Source organism: Emydura macquarii, unplaced genomic scaffold (genome assembly GCF_026122565.2).
Source record: "Emydura macquarii macquarii isolate MOO-44397 ecotype Brisbane River unplaced genomic scaffold, CSIRO-AGI_Emac_v2 contig_1254, whole genome shotgun sequence".
Classification (NCBI taxonomy): Eukaryota; Metazoa; Chordata; order Testudines; family Chelidae; genus Emydura; species Emydura macquarii.
In genome coordinates this window covers 4,129,773-4,150,765 of record NW_027131391.1, presented here as the reverse complement: position 1 = coordinate 4,150,765, position 20,993 = coordinate 4,129,773, and the positions used below count along the sequence as shown (strand labels likewise).

Genomic DNA, 20,993 nt, shown 5'->3' with positions numbered 1-20,993 from the left:
GCCTTTGCCTAGCATTTACCGGAATGATATTTTCACCAAACCAGCAAACTCCAAATTGCACTGAAGATCTGGTCTGGGGGTGGAGGTGGGATGTGTGGGCTTCATTTCCTCCAAAGCTTAGCAACAGCCCTCAACCTTCATGCTCAGAGACTGGCAGGACAGATTGGTCACATCTGAAAGGTAAATAACACTGCATCCCTACTTGGGAAAGCATGTAAGCTCATGCATTATCAGCCACCATGGGGTGGGAGAAACTCCTGCCCCCCCACCCCCTTTAATTGCTAATTTCACAGGTTGGAAAGATCCAGAGTTATTTCATCTCTCCCATTTGCAGCCTGCTCCTGCACTTTATTTACTCAGGCACACAGCCCCTGAGCAAGTACTGCAGGGTCAGGCCCTTAAATCAGCTAAGGAAGCAGCTTCTCCTTCCCTCCCACGCACAATAATCAAAAAAGATCAGTAAGAAAGTAACTAGCTCTGTACAGGCATGAGGGATTTAAACCCACAGCGAGCGAGAGAGAATGCATGTATGTATCACACCAGTTGATCACTCCTCCAAGATGCATTTGATCCAGCACTTGCAGTCTCTGGCCAGCTGGGAATGCAAATCTGTTAGAGACAGTCAATGATTTCGAAACCAGAAAGGCAAGAGGAAGCCTAAATGGCAACTGCAGAATTTGTTAATAAGGCATCACACCCTTGTGGCTGTATCACGATCTTAACAAAAAGTCAAGTGTCAACTTCTTAGAAACCAATTGTTCAAATGCACGATTAAAATCTGTATTTGATTTGTATTCCCCTTGTGAAAGAAAAGGGTAGCGGGAGCTCCGCCTGAAAAGCAAATCAAACCCAAGTTACTTAGCCCCCTGCTCCTCGCTGGCTGATAGGGCTGGGCTAGGTAAGTCATTGCAAAGCCAGCCATCAAGTTCTCAGTGTTTGTGTCATGCACTGAGACTCAGTGATTTACAGATGCACACACAGATTTGGGGCCCAATTCATTGCCCATCAAGCCAACGGAAAGCCTCCCATTCACTTTGACAGGCTGTGGGAGAGCTTACTGTATTAGGTTTGTGTGTCACTGTGGGCCAGGCCAGGGACTGTCTATAATTCCGGGGGGGAGGGTCACCCTCCACAGCCCTCCAGGAATTAAGAACAGTGGGGGAAATTCACTCAGGCTGTAACACCTCCAGAGAGGTGCCACCACCTGGAGAGACTCTACTAGATCAAACTGGATTCTCCAGAACCAAACAGACAAAGAAGGGACATTTGACTAAACAGCCTGAAGTTAAAATGACTTGGCATCTGTGATCTGATCCAGCAAACAGACAGGACCCCCTACCCAAGGGGGCCCCAAACTCTTCCTGGGAAGAGCTGTAGGACTTTGGTCTGCTCTGCTGCAGCCCCATGGTAAGCTTTGAGCCTGCGTATAAGAACTTGGAGTGTTTTTCTGTTTTCTCTGTAATGCGTTCACATTAAGAATAAATGTGCTTGCTTAGAAGGGCTGTGTGGTAACTTATCACGCCTGGCAATTATAGCTGTTCATAGCCTTCGAAGAGAAAGCAATGCACAGATGCTGGCCTGTTTAAGCAGTCTGACTTGCTGGGGATAGCACAGTACAGGCAGGGCACCATGCAGCCTAGAAAAACCCTGCTCAGGAGGGAGAGAGACGCGGGTTTCTGTCCAGGAGAGGTGCTCTCGGTGGACCACAGAGGGAGAAATACACTCAGGTGCAGTTGCCCTGAACTGCAAGAGGTCACCCAGCCTGACCTACTGCCTCCCAGGCCACGGAACTCCTGCCTCCCGCCTGATTCGTTTCTGGTTCAGCTGCAGCACGTCTCTGAGAAAGACATCCAGTCTTGCGAGCGGATTTCAGGCTCCCTCTGACCTTAGCACTTCGAAAGGAAGAAGGCGGCGAGCTGCTCACTCTGCTCTGGTGAGCGCAATTGCAGAGGCAGGACTGTTAATGACAAACTGTTTCAGAGACTCCCATGCACAAACAGCAACCAGGAGTGATCCTCAGAAGCCAAAAAGCTGTCCATCATGGACTTAAGCCCAGACCACCAGACTTATCACCTAGGGCTGCAATCCAGAACCTAGCTGCGATCCCAGTGGTTTATTCAGTATGCCAACCAATCCCTCACTAAACATGCTTTCAATATGGCTTGTATAAGCAGTGAGTACCTTTGTTTGCTTTAATATCCAATTTTAATATATCAGGCTGAGGTGTATTTTAATTGCAGGCTACTTCTGAAGGTTACATTTACATGCCACTTCCTGTGCAAAGCTAACTTTCCACACTCTTCACGAGAGTGGGGTAAAACAGTCATTAACAATAATATTTATTAAGGATTTGGGGCATGATTCAGAGGAAGATTCCCCTGGACTCCATTGAAAACTGGCCCGGGCCCTTGGCCCCCCGTACTTCCAGCTCACAGACCAGTATACGATTTCTTACAACACAGCCATTTAGAAGCAACCATCAGGTAACAGTTTGGACAGGTTTCAGAGTATGGGCTGTCCAAGAGCTGTTTCTTTGCTCTTTGTGGTTGATTCATCAAAGTCCCACGACATTGCTTCTGCTCCCTGATTTACAGACAAAAAGTCATGTCAAATAGTCTGAAACTATTTCTGGAATCTCAGAACTTTCCCCATTTAGCCAGAAGTTATCCGAATAGCTGGAGGTAACACATTATATGACCTTCCTAAAACACCCTCCCAATTAGCAAGACCCAAACCCAGGGCCTGGATTCACAGCTGAGGTTTATTGCTATTCAGCCACCTCTACATTGGCCCATGTTTCTTCTCCCTCCATTTACCCATCAGGGGCACTCTTCCATTAAGCAGCTTTAGGAGTATGGAATCAATTAAAAGGATTAGCAGCTAAACAGACTGAGAGGTACCACAGTCTTGTGGGCAGGCACCCGAGTGGGACTCAGGTGTAAGTTCTATCCCTGATTCTACCACTACCTGCGGGTGACCCTGGGCAAGTTACTACGCCTCTGTTTCTTCTCCCACTTTGTCTATTGAGATTGTGAGCTTTTCAGGGCAGGCATTGTATGTATACATAACACCATAACTGGGTGCCAATCTTAGCTGGGACTTCTAGATCCAGCTCTCCTATTGCAGAGGGAACTAGTAATGATTCTTGTTTTAGATTGCCTAATACTTTCCATTTCATAAAAGCTTCTTGTGACTTTTGAGTTGCTCCAACACCGCCCTGGTTTTCAGCAGGCCTTCAAAATTCAGAAGGGAGAAAGGCCTGGTGCCAGAGAAGTGGCTTTTCTTTGTCCCATGAAATTCTGTTCAGGTTTGGCTGTGATATAAATGGGGAAATCGACATTTCCTGTCTTCCACTTGAACTGCAAGTAAAATTTTGCCAGCACGCCCAACCCTCTAATAGTCTAATCTAAGGCTGGGCCCATGCCATTGCCAAAGCAGTAGCACACACCGCACTGCAAACCCAGGGAGTGGACAATCTCTCCAGGACAGTGGGTGAAAGCGCTAGAGAGGATTTCCCAGACAACATCTTCCCCTGTACCCAGCACATGGCCCGGCCCTCTATCTGGGGCACCACATGGGGAACAATCTTCCCTAATTCACGGTTACTGGTCCTGAAGAATTTTATGCCCCTGTAGAATGCCACTGAAGACAACGGAAGGTCACACAAGGATGAGGGACTGTCCATATAGATCCCTCTGTGGGATCGGGGACATAGGAAGGGCACATAGCTGGGAGTCTGGACCACCAGGTTCTATGCTGCATAACCTTGAGCAAGTCCATCTCTCCATGCCTTGGTAATGGCAGAGTAACAGTTATGTACCTCACAGAGCTGGTGAGATGTTCTGAGCAACTCAGATGAAGAGTATTCTAGGGGCCAGATCCTCTGCTGGTGCATTAATTGATGTAGCTTCACTGGCTTCAATGCAGCTACACTGATTTATACCGAACCAGGATTTGGCCCTGGGAGTGCAAAGTGCTATTATTTTCATAAATCCCATTTTCTCATCAGTAAATCTTATTATACAAACAAGCATCCCTCCCCCCTCAGTTCTGTATGAATCAAATATGTGGGCAATTACAGCTACTTTCCCAGAGTTAAATTAAAACCTCTGCTTTATCATCTACGATTTATTTCAACTAACTTTCAGCTGGCCTCAATTAAATCCCACTATCATATGAAGAGGGGAAAAAAGCAGCAGAAGGATGGCCGAGGCATTTAATTACTTTCTATAATGTGCTCGTTGCAAAATTTATTAAAGTGTATCAGAGTTTTCAACCTCCGAACAAAACGACAAGAGACCTACATTCTTCACAGGTAATTATTTTCATTACAGGGATGATATATGAAGAATCTGTGACATTCACAATAGACCCACTTGTTTGCAGAAAAGAAGGCAACAGGAGTGGGAAGACAGTAGGGCACAGGAAAGCTTCACATGGTAGCCAGAAACAACCTAAAGGATTTCACGGGCCTTTGAGTTAATCATAGATTCTCCCGTCTACCCAGGCAGAGATATGCAGATGTGGAGAGATGTCTTTCACCTTCTCCTTGCCTGATATTAAGTCAGTGGCAAGCTCCAAAAGGAAGATAAGATGGTTTCTGAAAGGGGAATCAGCCTTCTCTCTACCATCTAGCAAGAGGAGCTAAACGTTCTGAGATAAAAGAAACAAGATGAACAGAAATAAAAGTAAAAGCAGGACATAAATTCAGGCCTGGCTGTAGGATAGAGAGGAACATGGATTCAAGGTGCAAGGAAAGGTGTCCCAAGTATCCTGGATAATCAGGGATGGTTTTTGGAGAGGATCTGTGTATGTTAAAGACAACAAGGCATGATTTAAAAATCGGAAGTCAGATCCTACTAAGCAAAATAGAAAGGAGCATAAACTCTGGCAAGTCAAGTGTAAAAGTATCATTAGGCAGGCCAAAAAACAATTTGAAGAGCCACTAGTTTAAGTACATCAGAAGCAGGAAGCTTGCCAAACAATCAGTGGGGCCACTGAATGATCGAGGTGCACTTAAGGAAGATGAGGCCATTGCGCAGAAGTTAAATGAATTCTTTGCATCGGTCTTCACTGCAGAGGCTGTGACGGGGATTCCCTCATCCGAGCCCTTCTTTTTAGGTGACAAATCTGAGGAATTGTCCCAGATTGAGGTGTCAATAAAGGAGGTTTTGGAACAAACGGATACATTTACAACAGGAATAAGTCACCAGGGCCAGATGGTATTCACCCAGGAGTTCTGGAGGAGCTCAGATATGAAACTGCAGAACTAAGGAGGAAGCAGCAGCAGAAAGCCCTTGGCAGAGGAGGACAAAAAGGAACGAGCTGGGGGAAAGTACACAGAGAAGGTAAAAAGGGTGAGGCATTAGAAAAGGAGAGACGGCAATGACTATCAGGAGAGGCCAGGAGGGTCACCCATCTGCCAATCCACCCCAAAGCGGGGCTCCTAGCAAGAAAGGGTGGGATGCACTGCAGCACCCCATTAATGCCAGATGACAGAGGGCTGCGGGGCCAGTGGCCTGCCAACATTAGTACAAGAACGCTAACACCACCACCTCCGAAGTGAAAATGAGATGTTCCATTCAAAATTCCCACTGAGCTGGCACAGAATAGCCTACTTTCTTGCATGCCCATTTTGTAACTAAACAAACCACCACCAACGCCCCCCCAAAAAAAGCAAGAAACAAGCTGTGTGCTTGTAGACCAGGCAAGAATGATTTCTCACAGAGGTGGAAAAGCAAGGAAGAGAATGCTCAGCAGAAGTGACCAGCTGGGACAATGACACCGAATGGCTCTTCACGGATGATGCTGAATGTACGTCTCTGTTTGGACATGAGCCGACATCTGCTTGCCAACAATCCTCGTGCCCATACAGGGCAACCAGATAGCAAGTGTGAAAAGGGGGCTGGGGGTCATAGGCGCCTATATAAGACAAAGCCCCGAATATCAGGACTGTCCCGATAAAATCAGGACTTCTAGTTACCTGATGCTCACATGACAACTCTGCTCATTGGGGCAGTTCTACCTCTTTCACACATGAAGTATTTATATTTAGGGAGGGTGACACTGAACCAAAATCCAGCCTCTGGAGCATCCTGGATTTTTATGCTAAACACCGAGGAGCTGAACCAAATAAAGCTGCAACCACAGAGCTGCAACTCAACAGCTTGTGTTTGCTATGGAGTCAGGGCCACACATAGACCTTACAGTTTGCTGAGCCCTAACCTGCTGCAGGCAGAGGGAACGGGGGGAGGGAACAACAGGAGCTGCGGGGTGCTGAGGGGTTCTGAAAATCCAGCCACGCCCTTTAGGTGCTAAGTGGCAGCAGAGCTAGCTGAAAGCCTGGTCCGTGGAACGGGATAGTCACAGCAGGGTTGGAAGACGGTGCTCTACAATGACCAAGTACTAACACAGCCAAGGTCATATTCTGCTTGAACATGCGAAGGGCCTGATATTACGATTGACTTCATTTGCGGGAGTAATTCCAGCCAGCTCAGTGGGACCGCTCCGCTACACCTGCTGAAGTACTTTCGGGACGGCGCATGTTTTAACTATGCCCCAGGGCTGTGTCACTCACTCCCTAGCTCTCCTGGGTCTGCCCCATTCCCCTGCTCTGTTGAGAAAAGGCCAGCTAGTGGTACTAGAATCAGTCAGTCAGTCCCCGCAGACACAGTTCTTAGGGATGTGCTTATATCTTCATAAATTACCAAATCAATAGGCTGTTAAGTAAGCTGCATCCTTTCAAGTGATGGCACCAGCAGTCATTGGGCATCGGGACCATCGGAGACCCAACAGGCAGCACAGGACAGATTGTCATGCCATCGAAAAAAGAAACTACACAAAACTCCTTACAGTCTCCAGATTCCTTTATCTCCCCTGGCAGGTCCCTTTGATGCCACGAAGTCCTAACGATTCACACCATTTATTCTCTTAACCCCAGCACGATTAGGCACCCCAACTTCCATATGACCCTGGGGCAACTTGCCTTTAGAGCCCAGCACTAGACACCACTATGGCAACAAGCACAGCACAGTACTCCCCTACCCCAGCCCTGTCCGGCCCATCCAGGCCTGAGCTAGCTGCATTCCTCGTGCTCACAAGCCTTTGCCAGTCAGGGGAAGGGAGAGCCGAGTGTCCCAGGAGCACTCCAGGGTCCATTGTGCAAGGAAATGGAAGCTATTGAGAGTGGAATCATCTGGGGTGGGTAGAAAGCAGGCTGGAGAGGAAAGAGCCCAAATCAGTTTGCTTTACCCTAAAGTGTGCGCGCACAGTACAGGGGAATTGGTCACTGGGCTAGACAGTTGTGCTGTGACCTGCGGCCATTTAATACCATCACATTCTGCACCTGCAGGCTCCCTTAGGTCTCCCCAACTTTTCTAGGCTTGGAATTAAGGGTCCTTGTGGTTTCAGAGGCAGTCTCAATGGAAAGACGCATTAGCACAGATTAGCACCCTCCTTTCCTCTCCTTCTGCTAAATGAATGCTGTGGGAAGCTGAGCCCAAGAGACATTGATCCTTTGGTGAGAATGCCTGCGCCTGGTCCATGCAAAAATCCAGATTCCCATGTAAGCTCCAGATCAGGTTCACAGACTGGTCTCCGTTCTTTACCGGGCTGCCTCCCAACCCCAAACTCAAACATCCCGAACACTGGGCAACTTCAGACCCAAATTTCAAACCCTCTTGTTCAATATGGGAGATGCAAAGTTGGGATCTGGGGCTTGTGTCAGGGCCCGGGTTTCATTCCGGTGTGTCTCCAGTAAGCTCAGTAACTGAGTTGGTTGGTACAGCACATGCAATATTGGATCTGGGCGTGGAACCAGGCGCCGAGTGCCCTGAGTTCCATTCGTGGCTCTGTCACCAGTTTGCTGCGTCACCTTTGGCAAGTTCCTTAACCTCTGCCCCCAATTTCTCCATCTGTTAAATAGCACACTACTGCGTACCTCCCTTGCACGGGGGGGCCAAGGGCCACGTAACGTTGGTCAAGCTGTGCAGGTAAAGTGTGCCAAGCCTCACAACCCACAGCCAGTGTAGGTGGGTGCAAGTGGAGCGGCAGCTGCTCCTGGAACCACCCTCAAGGTACTACCCTGTGAAATCCCCACGGCCAGTCACCGAGCTGCTTGTCTAGGACACTGCACAGCGGGAGGGTTTTTAAATTAAGCGTCAGGCACCTTGCTGAGTACATTGGTTTCGTACTTGCTAACGTTCCATTCGCTCGTTTGCTTTAAGCATTTACCAGTCAATGCAGGTCGGCCCAGTGGCACCAGCTGCACAGAGGTGATTAGACTGAATGCTCTCTCCAGGCCACCAAATGAAGGCCTGGTCTACTCTGAACACATAGGCTGACATAACTACAGCTCGCAGGAGCGTGAAAAATCCACACCCCCCTGTGCCATAGCTATGCCACCCTAACACCTGCTGCAGGTGCAGCCAGGTCACAGAAAGGATGCTTCTGCAGCGTTGTTCAGAGGAGCGGAGTCCCTGCAGTGATGGAAAAACCCCTTCCATCACTGTAATCTGGGTCCGTGCTACCGTGGCATAACGACAGCACCGCAGCTATGTCACTTTAGTGCCCGGAGTGTAGACGTGGCCGAAGCCCCAACCCCACGAGGAAGGTATTCCCTCCCTCCCGACTCCCCGTGTCTTGCTCTAACCACTAGTCCACATTATCCCTCGGAAGCACATTACAACTGGAAGACAGCCTTCCATCGCTGGCTCAAGCTCAAGGCAGGGATGAGATGAGAGCAGACAGAGGGCAAGGCTGCCATCACCATGAGTTTCCCTGAAAGAGGAGAAACGAGCCACCTCTGCTCCATCAGTTTCAATTGCGAATGCTATCATCTTGAGAGATGCCGGCATAAACAAGCACCACACTGACAGGCGGGGGTTGTGACAGCTGCTGCCGGCACTCTGAAGTTCAACTCGCAAAGCCAAAATAAAGGGAAAAAAACGCTTGGGTATTTGACCTCTGCAAGAGGCAAGGGAGATATTAACGCAGCAAAGCTTCTTGCAGCTGTCAGAAGCAATGCACAGCGTCACTCCATCAGCGTGCAGCCCCCACTAGCCAAGGCAAGGAGTGGGGGATAGAGTCCTCTTCTGAGGAACAGCTTGGGAACGGCAGAAGTGCTGCACATTCACTACGAAACATCAGCAAATTGGGATAAAAGAGGCTCTTTGAAGTCGGACATCGCTCCCCTTTTGTCTGTCCGCCCCTCTTTTGCCTGCCGTTCGCTGAGCCTCCTTAATAAACCTTAGCTGCCCTATAGCAATTGATATCATCGTTTGACACCCCCCCCCCCCTTGCTGGACGTCACCCATTACTTATACATTTAGTGCCTGGAACTTAGTTTATGGCTCTTCGATCAGAGCGCTTTACCCCTAGTCCCTTAGGTCAGGAGTGTGTGTGGCTCCGTTCCTTATTTAATATCCTGCAGCATTGCTGTATTTAATGTGCAAGGAGGTAATTGCCCACAGAAGAACAAAGGGCCGGCCGGCTGCTCTCTCCGTGCAGAGCTGCTCTGTGGAACGCATTGCCTGACTGGGTTTAATAGCCGCAGATGAAGTGCAGGTGTTTGAAAAGCTGCCCCAGGAATATTTTAATGGAATCCAGAAGCCTGGCCCCACTCAGCCTAAGCTCAGCACGGCACATTCATTGCAAAGAGGCTCTCAGCGCTCAGCTCCTGGGGAACATAAGCTCACCCGGGAGGTGCAGAAAGAGCCAGCACCGTGCGGGGGGCATTTGCTAGGTTGTGACTCAAACCCCCTCTTCAAAGAGCAACAGGGGCTGCTGGTTCTGGGCTCCCTGGCTGTCTGAAGAGACATTTCACCGCCTCCCTGCCTCTTCTTTTGCCCCTTCACCTCTTCATCAGCCAAAGGGGTAAGTCAGCTCAACCAGCCGCTTCGCATTGGGAGATTCTTCAGCCACACTCGAGGCCCCCAGCTTGCAGCTCCTGGTGTAGACGCACGTCGGGGGGATAGCCGGGGCAGCCCCTCTGTGCTCCAGTAATCCTCTTCTGCTGGCGGGCACTCTGGGCAGCTGTTGATGCTCAGCATAAGTTAGAACAGCTCTAGCTTATGCTGGGGACCAGCCTGGGGGCTGCATAGGCAGTGCACGCCTTTCCATCCTCGCCCCCCGCGGCGTGCTGCACTGAGCTCGGCTCAGAACCGGGGCCAATGAGCAAAACTCGTTTCCAAAGCTTGCTCCAGTTCCATCTGTGCTAATTCTCCTTCTCTCCTCACTAGGAACCATTCAGTTCCCTGGCAGGAAGAAACACTCTGTAGTCAGACCTGGTCTTGGGAATAAGCAAGTCAAGCCACTGCTTAGTCCCCTTAGACAAGCCATAAAACCAGTCCCGCCTGCCTCCCTAGTCTTGGGGAGCAGAGAGGGACAACTCGCAACCCAGCACCCCACCTCCTCCGGCAGCGTGGCCACAGAGGGGGGGCAGTTGCCAGCCCATTCCCGCCTCGCCCTTCAGCTGCTTGGGGCAGTTATGAATCGTGAAGCCAGCCATGGCAGCAGGGGGCAAAGCAGAATAATCAGGGCGAGGATAAGAAGAGGGAGAAGGAAAGTTACTGAGAAGCAATTTCCTTAAAAATAGGTCACACCAGCTATTCATTAAGGGGAGAAATTGTACAACCCCCTCAGATTACGGCCTGGAAGATGGAGCTGCAGTGCAGAGCTTAATGGTGATAGGCAGGTCTGGCTCTATGGCAGCTTTCTTTCTCCTGTCTGGGGAACACCATGCACTGTTTATAGGCAGAGGATATTGATGCTATAACAGAGGCCATCCATGCGAGTGCCAGCTCCTTTCTTCGCCCACTACATCCAATTAACCTGGGCAGGGCTGGCTAGGAACAACATCGCTCCCCAAAAGCATGACTCACACGTGAGCTCATTTCACAACGTCATCCCCCGCTTGGCTGCCTGTCTCCCATCAGACCGGCTGCAGAGCCAGACTACCCAGCAGGAAGGGTTGACCAGGCTGTGTGTGCACGGGACAGGGATTTGCCCCCTAGGCCACCAGGCAGTTAAATCACAAATCCCATAAATACACTACAAGAGCGGAAACAAAGCTGCAAGCTGGGAAGCGCCCCAACTGGAATCTGGGATGATGGATTTTGAGATGCCCTCATCCAACACAAAAGAGAGAAGACTCGGAATCGGGAAAGGCCCAGGTGTGCAGGAGCGTATGCCGAGTTCTCTTCCATGCAAGGGGTATCTCCGAACAGACAGCTGGCAAAGGTCACGGCTTTTGGTTTGGATAGCACAGTTTATCCTTGAATCAACAGACTTCATTTGACGGGGATCAAATGCAGTCAGAGGCTGGGAAACGGAGGGAGGAAAATCAGCAGCCTGGCAGAGGCAGAGGTGACAGCAACACTGGCATTGCTGTGACAGGAGACACAACAGATGAAACCCTGTGAGCCCCAGCAATCTGCCAGTGACAGGCAGACGTGACAAGTGCAGGTGCCTGAATGGCTCTTGTGCTCTTTTAAGGTGATCAGGGCAAAGCTGGTGACACAGACTATGCAAGGAAATGCCTCAGCTGTGACGCATTGGTTGTACAACCCAGCATCCTCGCTTCTTGCTCCGGAGACCGTTTCCACAGCAGGCCATTCCACCATGCCACGGTTTGGCTGTTAAACTGGAAGTACAGCCGGGCCCAGAGTCATCCCCACACTGGCTCAGGTGGCTCGTGCCTCACTTATCCTGGGATTCAGCTCATAGTGCAGGTTAGAGCAGCCCCGAGGCTGCTCTAGCTTGTGCCCCTGTTGTATCTTCCCTCTGTGGGTCCCTGTGTTAGTGCACAATGGCCAGGGTTTAGAAACTCCCCCTCCTGTCCCTAGCATATCTCCTGGCATGTTGCTTGTCCTGTGGGCTCCTTCAGGAGGTATGTACTGCACAAAGCCAGCTTGGCATAGGGCAGGGAGGCCGCCTGGAGGAGCTTGCAGCTGGTGTGCACCCAAGGGGTCCCGAGGCAGGAGTGAACTCTCCCGCACGCCGCTAGTATTTGTTGAAGTACGGCTGGCTCCAAAGACTGGCTCTGCAGAAGTGACATCAGGAGAGTCCCCGTTTACCGTCTCTCAGTGTCTCCACATCACATGACCTCTGTTCCCAAGCAGGACGATATCTTTCCAGTTCCCAGCCCTGAAAACTCACCCTGGTCTTGGAGAAACAAGCTGGGCTCCTCCTTTCTCACACATCACAGACAATAAGGCTGCTGCAGGGCAAACCAGGGCCTCAGCCACACCTGTTCCTCCCCACCGCCTTCCAGTGAGATCCTGGCGGCAGCTTAGCAAACAGTCCTGTTGTGGATGCTCAAGAAGGAGCAGAACCCTTCTTCCCTAGCTGGGTCGGCTCTGCCGCGCTAGCTGAAGTAAAAGGCAGTAAATCTGGGGTTTAGTTGCTAAAGGCAGCAGGTTGGACTCCACCACCACCAGCGAGCGGAAAGTGCTAGCTTTACAGAGTAGCCACGCAGAGCAGACCTGCTCTTTCAGTGCCAATAATGTGCCCCACCCTGTTCGAAGCACAAAGAGGACAGGGGCCCAAATTCCCTGCTGGCGTAATTCCATCAACTTCCAGCTTCAGATCAGGGGGGAATGATAATCTGAGGCAGGTCTGAGTAATGGCCAGTGTGTTTAATAAAGGCTTCGCTGAGCAGGGCGAGGTGGAAAGGAACAGCCCCTGACTCCGCCTTCCCTGGGGACACAGGCGTTATGCTGGCCAGACAGCAGCCAAAGTTCCTCCACCCCACTGGGAAGCTGCTACTGCCACTATCGCTAGTTGGCCTGTCTAGGGTCCTACTGAGCCTGTCTAATGAGAATCGTCCTCCAGATCCAGCAGCAACGTTAGGCTTCTGTCTCTGGTGGAGCTCCCCAGAGAAGGCAGCGATGCTCATCCGGCGCCAACCACCACCGCCTTGGTGCAGCGTTACACGTGGAACTGCAGACAGAAGGTCAGGTGGCACCAAGCGTAGTGAGGCATCAAGGGCGTCTCTCAGCACTGCAAGCCACGACCAGGCCACTACTGCACAAACACTAGAAGCCTCAGCATGCAACACTGGCCTCTCAGCAGGTTTCCTGCAACATCACTTACTGCTAATGGGATACTGGGTGCAGAGATGTTCCTGATGAACTAGGAGCGTACAATTTGCAAAGCCTTCCTGAGCCAAGGTGTATGGAATCCCAGTCCCTTCTAGCCTTTTATATTAACGTAGATCCTGGTTTGGTATCTGTTTGGTGTTTCTATCCAGAGATTTGGTTTATAAATATTTCTCTTTCAGGAACAGCTGCCCCCGAAATCACTTTGATGTGTACTGAAGTGTATCTATTGTGATTGTAGTCTGGCATAAGATTCCCCTTATTCATTCACTGGCACCTTTCTGGATGCCCAGGGAATTTGTATGAATTTGTTATCCATCATGGTGACAGCCAGATAAACAAACCCTCCTCTGACTACTACAATAAACAATGCGAGTCTATTTTAAAATGATGAATGGGATGGATAAAACTGATGGAAGTAAACTCTTCACACTTGGACACAAGCCCTGGAATGAATCATCTCGAAGATGGGAAACAACACAACTCTGTACTTAGGCAGAACCTTTGCCTCTGAGGCTCTCGACCTGCTTCCAGACACACGAAATACACTTCGAACCCCTAGCAGTGAGGAAAGCTCTCACCCTCCATTTGCAGCTCGGGGACCTTGAGGCAGAGAAAGGTTAAGGCACTTGCTGAAGATCTCACAGCAAGACGGCTGGCAGAGTTCAGAATGGAACTCAGGAGTCCTGGTTCTCAGCCCTTATTTGATCCAACAGATGACACTGAAGGTGGAGTGAAAGGCTGAAATAACTAACACAGATTGTGGGCCAAGAGCAAAGAACTAGCTGCTTTCTCCTGGCTCTCTGCAGCATTTGACACTGTCAGCCAGTGAAAGCTAAGCTGCTCTTTTCAGGCCCGACAGCAATGAAGAGAGACGATTGTGCACTTTTCTCATATCCCAAATCCAGGTGGTGATGGGCAATGCACCTCTAGGACTCTCCCCTCCAGGGATCCACAAAGTTTTCTTTTCCCATGAGGCCCCACACCCCCAAACCGTACTCTACATTGACAACAGGCTCTCTCAGAGACCACCTGGGCAACAAACCAGTTCTCAACAGCTGTGAGCATCAGCAACAAGAGAGCTGTCATTGGCAAAGGAGAGACAGATCTTGGAAGCTGCTCCACAGCTGGGGACCCCCTTCCAGAGGTGTTAAGAATGACCACAAAAGTGATGACCCTCCAGAACAAAGAAAGCAAAACCCATCTCTTTGCCACAGCTTTCCCAAACTAAATAATAAGCGTCTCCTGTTCTTAAAAAGAAGGAGAACAGATTAGGTCTACGTAGATACCAAACATCTGGACTTCTGCCAGTTGGCAAAGGCGTTCAGACACCATGGTGATCCTTTGGGAAGAAAGCGGGTATGTACATGAGCACTGTCAGTATTTTCAGAGGACAGGAAGGACAGACCAGGGCAAAGGATTGAGTTGGTAAAGAAAATCCACCGGGGCTGGCCTGATCCAACTCCTTGACAATTAGCAGGTATCCCTTTGCAGCTGACTTTGGTTGACATTTGGTTGAGTAAGAAGCTTGTGAGCAAATGGCTGGAGTCATCATAAGAAACTGAGGAATGATAGAGCTGCAGGGTAGCTTTGGTTGAGCTGCCAGCTGGGACTGCCTGTCACTCAGAGCAGTTCAGTTGTTCACTAGGTGTAATCTATTCGGGCTATTCCCTGTATTCAACCAAGGCAAGATACCTCCCCAACAGGCAGGGGGAGGTCAGAAGGTAACAGGGCTTCCTGATTTACACACTCACGGCTGTGAAATTTTTAGCTCAGTACATTTTTTTACTGTCACCTGGTCTGGTGCAAGAGTAAAACCGCGACTGTCCCTGCACCGCCCTTACTCCAGCCTCAGAGTTCACTCGATTTAAAGGAAGGGGGAGAGTCTCAACTCCTACTGTGCCGAAGCCTTTGCCTGGGTGGAGGTAAATTAAGTATGCAGCTGAAGGGCTTCATATTTTGCACTGCTCTAGACACTTTCCCTCAGGACAGTGATGCCCTTTACAAATACTAAACCTTATGGTGCCCCGGGCCTTGCACGAGCAATAATTAGCAGCACTTTCCAACTTGAAAGCCTTACAAACAATCGTGAATTCTTCTTCCCAGCATCCTTCCCTCCCAGCATGGAAGCTAATTATCCCCGTTTTCCAGACTGGGAACCCAGAACTAGATCCCCACTCACCTGATGCTAGGCTTGGGAAACTAGCCATAAAAGACAAGCAATTTGCAAATTGATCCAGAAATTACACCAATGCCTCCTGAAGTGGGAGGTTGGTGCTTTTAAAACAACATTTTTTAGCTTATTCTCACCTGTCACATATCAATACTTCTGAATTCGCCAAGCAGACTTGTACTGGTGATAGGCCAGGGCAACACAAGCCAGCAAACCACACAGACAACTGCCACAAAAGAAAAACTTTGCCATCCTCCCCTTCACTCAAACTTAACCAAGTTATATTGTGTATGTGTTGAGTTCCTTTAATCTTTTCTCAAAACCTGAGCTTTCCACCCCCGAGTCACTCCTGCTGTTCTCTGCATCTCCTCCGGTTTGTCCATACTTCTCCGTATGATGTTATCTTTTCTCCACCATCAGTCTGGCAATTTATTTTAAGGGCCTGTCTGAAGAGGTAATTAGGAACATGTTTCCCTCTGGATGATTAGCTCTTTGACCTTCTCTGAACACCATCCTTGAGGAGACAAAATGTCTGTGATGGGCTTAGCTGGAATAATTTCCCCTCATTACAGAACAGGAATTCAGTAGATTAAGTGTTGGGTGTGTGTGTGAAACAAAAAAACAAAGGCACTTCTTGTAGCTAAATGCCTTTCCCACTGACTTTTAGTTCAATACCCTTACTTTCATTCTCTTGTGTAGTCACAAGGTTTTGCAAAGTGATCATAGACAGCTATCTGGAGGGTATGAATCCTTTAATGAGATGCCTCTTGAACTGCTTTTTAATCCTTCTTTGAGATCGACCTGCCCACAGAGTGGGCATCTTAACTCAGATTTGCAGCTGTGGGTGAGGAATGCAGACTGCCACTCCAGGTGCAAAGTTTACATAGGGTACATCTACATTGCCGCTGGACATGTAATTTCCAGCGTGGGCAGATGCACATCAGACAGTTTTGACTGAGCTAGCATGCTAAAAATAGCAGGGTCACTGCAGCAGCATGCGCTAGCCAAATGAGTGCGATCCCGTCCGAGTCGCTAGCTGGGACTCAGCCGCTAGCCCATCCCGCCACTGCCACAGTGAGCTGGCTTGCTAAAAATAGCAAATCAAAGCTGGCGCAGGTACAGCTACCTGAGCTGGAAATAGCTCCTCCAGCGGCAGACCTACGTTCCATGTCTAGGGGGCACTCCGATACTGTGACGATGGGAGACATAGTAACATCTAGACAGACAGGCAGTAGTGGCAGCATTCCACCGTATGGCATCATTTGGATACAGAATTAAAGTTTAAGGGTTTGACCTGCTGCCTGGATTTTCAAATGAAAAACCTGAAAATGTTAACACCTGCATCCATTTCTAGACAGATCCCAGGCACTTGGGTCTGTGCAGGTTTGCTTTACTGTGTACCACGCTACCGCAACATTTATTGTGTTATACTACATGGGAGCTTAAAGACTCAACGGCATTGAAATTTCAGCTCAGATTTTACAAATTTGCTCATCAAAAGCATCGGAGGTGCACAAGGCATAGCTATTTTCAGAATTTCTCTTCGGCAGGAAAACAGAAGTCACTTTATAATAATGGCATCTCATTGTTGCAGCGTGACAATCCTATTTATATAGCAGGCATGCCATATTCAGTCACTTTCCTGGTTTAAATACTTACATTATGATTTGCCCTCCATTTTCAGCCTTATAAGGACAATTAGACTTAATCCGACAAAGCAGTATTCTTTCATCTCTGCACAACATTGCCACAACTGGAAATCCTCCACACTCGGGACCTGACGTTTGCCAGTGTGTCTTTGTAGTGCTGATGCACAGAGCAGACAGACAGCAGGACTGTCATTAATGATGCTGTGGCAGTCAGCTTTTGGAAAGAGGAACTTGCCTTAGCAGGATACGCCTGCCAGGGAAGATAGACGCTCATATTCTGCTATCACTTCACACCTGAATCAACTGGACTAGATTGTGGTTTCACACTTAACGCTGGCTTTACACGGCTGTGCCCCATTCACTGCGGTGAATCACACCAACTTTACACTCATAAAGGTGAGCTCCGAATCACCGTCAGCGTGGTTGCATGGGGGAAGTGACAGAGAGCAGGATTCAGTGCCTTGTGCACGCATATGTACAGCTAGAACTGAAAGGAGAACTGGCCACTAACAAGGGGGCTTTTCAGGTACGTTTACACAGCAATTAAACACCCGCTGCTGCCCCCACTTGGGCTCCCGGGGCTGTAAAACTGCTGTGCAGACATTCAGGCTTGGACTGGAGCCTGGCCTCGAACAGCTACTCAGCCATTTTTAGGACCGCAGCCTGAGCCCAATGAGCTCCAGTCAGTGACCCGGGCTGGCCGCAGCCAAGCCGTGAGTCTTTTACTCCAGCGCAGACAGACCCTTGGTCCATCTGTACTTGGAGCTGGGGCTGTGATTCCCAGCTCATGTAGGCATACTCGGGCTAGCACTGATCAAGCTAGTGCGCTAAAAATAGCCCAGCCATGGTGGCAAGGGCAGCAAGAAGGGCTAGCCCCCGCCCCCGAGTATGTATCCATGGGGTCCAGGCGGGTCCGTATTCGGGACAGCTCAACCATGCCTCCGCTGCTGCTACGCTACGATTTATACCCATGCTATCTCACTGAGAGCTAGAGCAAGTATGTACATCGAGGAGGGGAATTGAACCCCTGGCCCACAGCACAGATGTAGCCCTAGCTTGCAAGGTGCTTGAGCACATGCCATAATGTCTGCTTTTCAGGAGGTGAGGGAAGAGGAATTTCACAGCAATCCAAGTACCAGTAAACAAAGCACATCTAAGACATGAGGAGCGCAGTAGGAACCTCAGCACCTGCAGCTCACACGGAAACTATTTCTTGATGAAACAAACCTGTCCGCTAGGAAGGTATTTTTAAGCATTGAATGGATTGGGAGACTGCTGCACAACCAAGGCAAGCGATTCGCCGCTAGCCACACAATGAGTCAGTGGCAGAGCCAGGGATAGATCCCCAGAGTCCTGACCCACAAGAACATGTAGCCGGAGCAACATCAAAATGAAAGCCTGCCGCAGAAGGGTTAGCAATATTGATTCCTGCTCACTTGAGAAGCCTGGACAGTCCAGCCAAGAGCAAGAAAAGGGGGGAGCCATGAGTGCAGAGTTAATGCAGCTCTGACAAACTCGCCCCTCGGATAAATACACCTTGCGTTAAACAAATAAAGCCCAGAAGGATCCTAATAGCAAGGCTGCAGGGGATTTGTGTACATTCCCAGGGCAGGGCAGTGTGTTTGCAAGTGGGAGTCTCACACCGCAGGCAAAGTGCTGCCTCCTATACATCATTCGTACTTGCCCAAAGCCTTCTGCTCCAGCCCAGACCTTAGAGTGATTGAGTAAAGGCCAAGCCAGCAATATACCAAACTTATTCTGAGCTAACCGGAGCTGGGGGCGGAGGGGAGGTGAAATTAAAGGGCTCCTGTTTCAGGAGATGAAGCTGAGTTCTCCAAAGAAACCAGAGGAACCAGGGTAACAAGGGCAGAACTAGCCCCAAGGGGGACTGGAGCTGGCTGGGGGCAGACAGTAAGGCTGAGACTTTGAGTGTGAGATCAGTTAAAATGCAGAGATCTCAGTGGTCAGCCATTCAGAGAGGGCAGGATTCATCCATGGGGTGTCACAATGCCCATGACCGCATTTCTCCAGGATGTTCTGTCAGGACCAGTCCATCCCCCTCAGTACCAGGCTGGGGCAGGGACAGTCTGGCCAATAACCCAAGGGCCACTCAGCATTGTTATCCCATGAGAAACATTGCTTCCCCAGCTCTGCCGGGGCTTTCCCAGTCGCTGGGACAGGTCCTATTGGAGATGGGCCTGAGGCACAGAACTCTGATCCCCCCCTGGATTTATACCCTTTCCCCAAAGACAGGACGGTGTGGGGATCCAGGGTTGGTCTCAGGCCCCTCTCTAAGCAGACATGCCGCTAGCACAGGGGACAGGAACAGTCAGCAGAGCACAGCACCGCCCAATAAGTACGTACAGCGAGTCTCGGGAAGGTGGCTTCTCAATCTCTAGCTCTCTTGAACTCAACGAGAGACAGAGAGGGCAAAGAGGCATCAACCACTCTGAGCAATCTCACTACTAACTAATTCTGGGGCTAAGCCAGAAATTTCAGATCCAGATTTCAAAACCCTCCCCCACCAAGCGTGGGGGGTTTTCCACTGGCAGAAGGAAGGGGACAACTCTGAAATCAGGTTGAGTGGGGCAGCTTGAGCGAAAGTGAGAGAGATCTGGGGAAGGACCAGGGGAGATAAATCCACATAACATGGCAAAGAAAAGAGCTTGTGGGGAGAGGGGAGAGGTGAGCAGTGCCAAAGCAGAGGGACCAGGTGAGACTTCTTCAGCGAAGCCTTCCCAGGCTTCATGTACCTCACGCCTCATCAAGAATGTACTGTGCATTCAGGGGAGAAAGCCCTGACATGTATGTGTGTGCGCGCAACAACCGGAGAGACTGGAGACCACCCAAAAGGCCCAAGAAACCCTGGGAGGGAGGGCGGGGGGACATTCACAGAGTTGGTTCTCCTTCCAGGCCATGGGGAGAGACATTCCTGGCTCACTCTAATGATGAGTTCACTTGCAGCTCTCCATTTTAAGACAATATGTATGATCAGCCTTCAGGGATTCAGCCAGACACCTGCAGGGGTCAGGAAGGACTATTTTCCCCTCACATACTCAATGTGGGTTGGTTGGTTGGTTTTTTCCTCCTTCCTCTGAAGCATCAGGTCTTGACCACAGCTGGAGGCAGGATACTGGACAGGATGGACCAATGTCTGAGGTGGTACAAAGAATCCTCTTCTTCTGGGTGCTCGGCTGGTGATTCTGGCTCCCACGCATAGAATCACACTGACCGCCAGGTCTGCGGTCAGGGAAGAATTTTCCCCAGGTCAGACTGGCAGGACCTGGGGAGGTTTTCACCTTCCTCTGCAGCATGGAGCAGGGTTCCCCTGCTAGGATCATCTGGGCCTCTCCCACCCAGAGCCGTCCCTAGGGCAGGGCGAATTGGGATGACCGCTCCAGGCCCTGCGCGTTGAGGGGTCCCAGGCCAGACCGGGCAGGAAGCGGGGGCTGCAGCCTGCCTCCTGGCTGTGCGCTGGACCAGGCGGGAGGCCCACACAGTGTGGTTTGCCTCGGGCCCCGCACTCCCCTAGGGACGGCCCTGCTCCCACCCCATCAGTTCTCTGCCACTGCAAGGGCCTCAGGCCTTGGTGGCATCTCGGTCCTGCCTGTTCTCTCTGGGGCCACAACACTTCAGTCTCCTACACACCAAAATACAAAGAATAATTGGCACCAACTGAGATTTTCAAGTGATGTATTTGGGAAAATAACTTGTGCTTGGTGGGAGTTAAGGGAGTTAAGTTCTACCTAGAGCCACCGTCTCTAACGCTGACAGGTGTATTCCAACACTGCAGCCAGAAAATACTCACCTGCTCAGGGGCCAGCCCCCCAAAAGGAAGGGTACAAGTGGGGAACTCTCTGGTTAACCGGATGAGATGGTGCGTCCCTCTGCCTGAGGAGGGGAAAGGATAGCAGTTCGCCACATACAGCCTGGTGGGAGGGCATATCTAGGAGAGCTGATTGTTAATCCATTCCAGAGGACGCTAGCAGCTTGATACACACCCACAAGAGTGGGGTGCTCCAGGGGAGTGAAGGAGGGGAGAATCCCAAGTGCTAAGGAGTTGCAGAAGCAGAG

The 20,993-nt window shown here is 50.2% G+C and overlaps 1 protein-coding gene across 1 annotated transcript in view; it reads right to left on the bottom strand.

Moving 5' to 3' along the window:
- Positions 1-20,993, bottom strand: part of KSR2 (kinase suppressor of ras 2) — a 242,708-nt gene that overhangs the window by 93,035 nt on the left and 128,680 nt on the right. The window lies entirely within an intron of this gene.